This window comes from Myotis yumanensis, unplaced genomic scaffold (genome assembly GCF_028538775.1).
Source record: "Myotis yumanensis isolate MYYU_CA2020_CCGP unplaced genomic scaffold, mMyoYum1.0.hap1 SCAF_2, whole genome shotgun sequence".
NCBI classification, from domain to species: Eukaryota; Metazoa; Chordata; class Mammalia; order Chiroptera; family Vespertilionidae; genus Myotis; species Myotis yumanensis.
Window position 1 is genome coordinate 20,467,246 of NW_027223753.1, and position 6,000 is coordinate 20,473,245.

The following is a 6,000-nucleotide window of genomic DNA, read 5'->3' on the forward strand; positions in this document are numbered from 1 at the left end:
AAATGGGAGGCAAATGTCTGGATGACAAAGGGTGGGTGGCCCTAAGATGTGGAAGGTGGATGGGGGAGACTAATGCATACATGAAGTGAAAATGGCCCCGGAAATTAGAAGAACCTGGATTCTCACCTGTGGGCTCTTATAGTAACAATCACATGTAAGTATTGTTTTTTAAAGAATATAGTTGAGCCCTGGCTGGGTGGCTCAGTTGATTGGAGCACTGCCCCATACACCAAAAGGTTGCGGGTTCAATTCCTGGTCAGGGCACATACCTAGGTTGTAGGTTCAATCCCCAATCAGGGTGTGTATGGGAGGCAACCAATCAATGTTTCTCATACTGATCCTTCTCTCTCTATCCCTCTTTAAAATTAATAAAAACAGCCCTAGTCAATTTGGCTCAGTGGATAGAGCATTGGCCTGCAGACCAAAGGGTCCCAGGTTTGATTCCAGTCAAAGGCACATATCTCAGTTACAGGCTCTTCCCCGGGCCAGGCCCTGGTCAGGGCGTGTGCAGAAGGCAACCAATCGATATTTCTCTCTGTCTTTCCCTCTCTCTTCCACTCCCTCTAAATATCAATGGGAAAAATATCCTTAGGTGAGGATTAAATAAATAAATATAAATAAAATTAATAAAAACATATCCTTGGATGAGGATTAAAAAAATATATAGTCAAATACAATATTAGTTTCAGGTGTACAACATAGTGATTCAACATTTAAATACCTTATAAAATAATCACATTAAGTATAGTAACTATCTGTCACCCTACAAAGTTATTACAATATTATTGAATAGCCTTGGCCAGTGTGGCTCAGTTGGCTGAAAGTCATCCCATGCACCAAAAGGTCAAAAGTTCAATTCTTGGTCAGAGCACATGCCTGGGTTGCAGGCTCAATCCCCAGGAGGGGGTGTGTAGGAGACGGCCAATCAATGTATCACTCTCACATTGATTTTTCTATCTCTCCCTCTTTCTCTAAAATCAATAAAAACATTTAAAAACAATATTATTATTGACTATATTCCCTATACTGTACATTACATCCCTGTGACATTTTATTTTTTTATTTTTTTTAAAATATATTTTATTGATTTTTTACAGAGAGGAAGGGAGAGAGATAGAGAGTTAGAAACATCGATGAGAGAGAAACATCGATCAGCTGCCTCCTGCACATCTCCTACTGGGGATGTGCCCGCAACCCAGGTACATGCCCTTGACCGGAATCGAACCTGGGACCTTTCAGTCCGCAAGCTGACGCTCTATCCACTGAGCCAAACTGGTTTGGGTGACATTTTATTTTTTTAAACGCCTTTCTATTTCTACAGCATTATATATATATATATATATATATATATATATATATATATACACACACACACACACACATTCTTACTGATTTCAGAGAAGAAAGGAGAGGGAGAGAGAGATAGAAACATCAATGATGAGAGAGAGACATTGATTGGCTGCCTCCTGCATGCCCCACATTGGGGATCGAGCCTGAAACCCAGGCATGTGCCCTTGACCAGAATTGAACCTGGGATCCTTCAGTCCGCAGAACAACACTTTATCCACTGAGCCAAACCAGCTAGGGCAGAGTCTTGGATTTTTAAGTTACACTAGTTTGTGTGGGTTTGTTTTTTTGTTTGTTTTTTGTACTTCATAATATATTCATGTTTTAACAACAATAGCTAACACTTAAATAGCACTTATGATGCACTGGGCATTGTTCTATTAAGTCATTTACACGGACGAAATTTTTACCATAATCTCATAAGATATGAATGATATTACCCTTATAGAGGAAACTGAAGTACAGAGAGGTTAAGTAATCCTAAGGTCGTGCAGCTAATAAATGGTGGACCCGGGATTTAATTCATCTAAGTGTGGCTCAGAGAAGGTGCTATGAATAACTACACTTTAATATTGAAAAACATTTTCATGAATAAAACTGACACTCCAGAAAGCAGCACTGTGTTTTGCCCTGTGGTTTCAGCATCCCCACTGTATACCATCAGAGGTCTGCATATTCCAAGTCGAAAACTAGTGATACTGAGATCAGATGTGCAGCCTTGGTTGGCCCCAGAATAACATGACCAAGAAAGAGATTCCGACTCCTGACACCCAATAACACAGGACTGGCCTAGAGCCAGTGGCATTTCCTCAAAAACTCAAGACTCCTGGACGAGCCAATAGAGAGCAAGTTAATCAGGAAATGACACAGAGAAGCAAAGTGAGGGCTTTAAGGTCACTAAAGAGCTGAAATGTGTGGCTGCAGATCTGGAGGACAGAACCTAACCAGCATCCTACCTTCTTACAATTATTTCCCCCAGAGAGCCTGTAGGAGACAGATGTGAAAGGACTAAGACCCTAGATGTTACTGCTAGAGACTAGGATAGAAGTGTATATTCTGGATTATTTCAGATGCAGTTGTCAGACACCAAATATAAACTAGAGTTTTGTAATAGAAAAGTCCATAATGGCTTCAGGTACGGCTGTGTTTCCTTCATTGTCAGTTAAGCTCCTCCCAACAGCAGCAAGATACCAACAACTCTGTTTATGACCAATTTGCTTAGTCATCCCAGAAGTTAAAATTATTTCCCAATACTTCTAGCAAAGATCCTAGGGTTATGTCGCATTTGGCTGCGTTAGGCACTAACACCACTACCCCGCAAACACACACACACACACACACACACACACAACCAGTCACTGTCGCTGGAGTGGTAGGAATGGAATGCTTTGATCCAACAGGACAGGGCATCTGCCCACACTGAAACTTCAGAGTAAAGCAGCCGCACAAAACCTCATGAACTGAGTGGTAGAAAGGGTAGTTCCCCAAAGAAAATTATAGTTTTCTTACCAGAAGAAGGAATGAATAGACCCTGGGCAGGCAAAATCAATAGTCAACCTGTACAAGATGGGCAGGAGCCACAGATAATGGGTCACATGCAAAACAGTTAATTTGAGCAAACTCTTACCCTGGGTTGTTTGAATGCCCTAAAAGCAATTTGGCAAACATTTACTGAGTATTCGCCATGTACAAGGTGTAGTACCTTCCACATAATAAGTGCACAGCAAGACAGTCCTCTGCTGCCATCCCCAGTAAGACAATTACCAGACTCAAGCTATTCCTCCCATCCTATATAATAAAAGGCTAATATGCAAATCGACCAAACATTGAAACGACGGGTCGCTATGACAAGCACTGACCACCAGGGGGCAGATGCTCAACACAGGAGCACTGCTCAACCAGAAGCCACGGCAGCGCTAAGGATGTCCAACTGTCAGACGTCCCCTGAGGGGTCCTGGACTGCGAGAGGATGCAGGCCGGGCTGAGGGACAACCCCCAAGTGCACAAATTTCATGCACTGGGCCTTTAGTAGGAGTATAACGGGCAAACTGCTATTCATCTCTCAGAAACCAGCTCTGATGTCATCTCCCAGGAAGCCTTCCCTTGCCTACCATCCCTGTCAGAGTTAGTCACCTTCCATCCACCTCTGAACTTGATACATACTGATATTATCACACTGTACCATAATTTATTGATTCTTCTGTCTCCCCAAATAATGAGTGGCATCTCTGTATCTCTAGTGCCCAGGATATAATAGATGCTCCAAAAAGTTTATTGACCTGAGTTAAAATGAGTTCCCAGGTATGGCTTGTCCTCAGGCTTCTATGGAATATTCCTGAAACTATTTAGCTTCCCTTCTCAATAGGCATTCCTTTCAAGAGTCATTTTGCCATTATCTCAATTCAACTGAATTAATACTTACTTTGAATGCCTATCATATGCCAGGTAGTATTAGGCTTTAAGGATTCAGAAATTAATGAGATACATTTCAATTGTAGTGCTCTAAAGAGGCCAGAACTAGCTCTCCTACCAGAATTTCTTTTTTTAAAAAATTTCTTTATTGGTTAAGGTTTTACAAATGTGTCCTCATCCCCCCATTAACCCCCAACCTCCCCCCCCCCCCCCCCCCCCGCCCTGTACCAGAATTTCTTTAGCTGGGAAAACAAATATCTGCCCTGGTTTCTACTCTGTTTTGTGACCTGGTCATTCTCCTCCCCCCACCCCAACCCCACCATTTCCAGGCCTTTTTCCCCCAGAAGGAAAGGCCTGACTTGCTGTAAAATCTATAACAGATGTGTATGTGTGGAATTAAACTCCACATTTCCATTTGTCTAGATTAAAAACCTTGGAGTAATCCTTGATCTTCTCTCCCACACATCTATCCATCAGTCAACAAATCCTGTTGACTTTCACTTCAAGTCCAAAATCCAACCATGTCTCATCACCTCCCTCGATCTGATACCAACCATTAACACAGCGGTTCTCAACCTGTGGGTCGCGACCCCTTTGGGGGGGGTCGCCTAAGACCATCGGAAAACACATATATAATTACATATTGTTTTGTGATTAATCACTATGCTTTAATTATGTTCAATTTGTAACAATGAAAATACATCCTGCATATCAGATATTTACATTACGATTCATAACAGTAGCAAAATTACAGTTATGAAGTAGCAACAAAAATAATTTTATGGTTGGGGGTCACCACAACATGAGGAACTGTATTAAAGGGTCGCGGCATTAGGAAGGTTGAGAACCACTGCATTAACATCTCTTGCTAAGGTCATTGCCATATAGGTTCATGTCTGGTCTCCCTGCTTCCACCCTTGTGACCCTACAGTCTATTCTCACAGAGCAGGCCAGAGTGATTCTTTAAAAATGGAAGTTCAGCCCTGGCCAGGTAGCTCAGTTAGTTAGAATGTTGTCTGATACACCAAGACTGCGGGTTAGGTCTTGGTCAGGGCACATAAAAGACTCAACCAATGAATGCATAAATAATCAGAACAATAAATAGTTGTTTCTCTCTCTCCCTTCCTCTCTCTCTCTAAAAATCAATAAAAATGGAAGTTCAAACCCTCCAATTACTCCCCATCTCATTCAGAATAAAGCTAAACAGTCCTTTGTGCTTCATCCTTTCTCTTATCCTGATCTCGTCTATTCCGTCCAAGCCACACTGGCCTCCTTGCTGTTTCTTAATCACACCAGGCATGCATGCTTGTGCCTGAGGGCCTTTCCACCGACTTCCTCTGCCTGGAATGCCCCCTTTCTCTGGATATATGCCTGACTAATTCACTCATTTCCTTCATGTGTTTGCTCAGAAGTCATCTCAGTGAAGCCTACCCTAATTGCCTTGTATATAATTGCCACCTGCCCTCCCCTTTCTTGTTTCCTCCACAGCAATCATTCCTTTCTAACATATTACCGAATTTACTCATTTAATGTCCATCTCCCAGGACTGTAAGCTCTGAATATCAATTAAATATCTACTAAATCATAGCTGCGGCCTTGGTGTATGGGACCATGCTCTAACCAACCGAGCTGCCTGGCCAGGGCTGAACTTCCATTACGTGCCAGGCACTGTGCTAAGTGATGGAGCTACCAGGTGATTAACACAGCTTATAAGTCTTATGAGGGAAGAAACCATCACAAGTGTAGCTCATTTGTTGAATGCTTCCTCTGCATTAAGTGCTTGCCATAATAATAATGTTAACATGTATAAAACAGACTCTGTTCTACATGCATTATCTCATGTAACCCTCACCAAGACCTATCACATGAATATTACCAGCCTCATCCGAAAGGACAAGAAACAGGATTTCAAGGCTGGGAACCGGCAGAGTCAGGGTTTGAACAGGTGGTGGCAGGGGAGTAGGGTCAGATGTGAGAAATACTTTCAGCGGTTCTCAACCTGTGGGTCGCGGCCCCTTTGGCGATCGAACGACCCTTTCACAGGGGTCGCCTAAGACCATCCTGCATATCAGATATTTACATTACGATTCATAACAGTAGCAACATTACAGTTATGAAATAGCAACGAAAATAATTTTATGTTTGGGTCACAACATGAGGAACTGTATTTAAAGGGCCAGAAGGTTGAGAACCACTGATAGATCTTAGGATTGGCAAGACTACGTACCTACGTAAAAGATT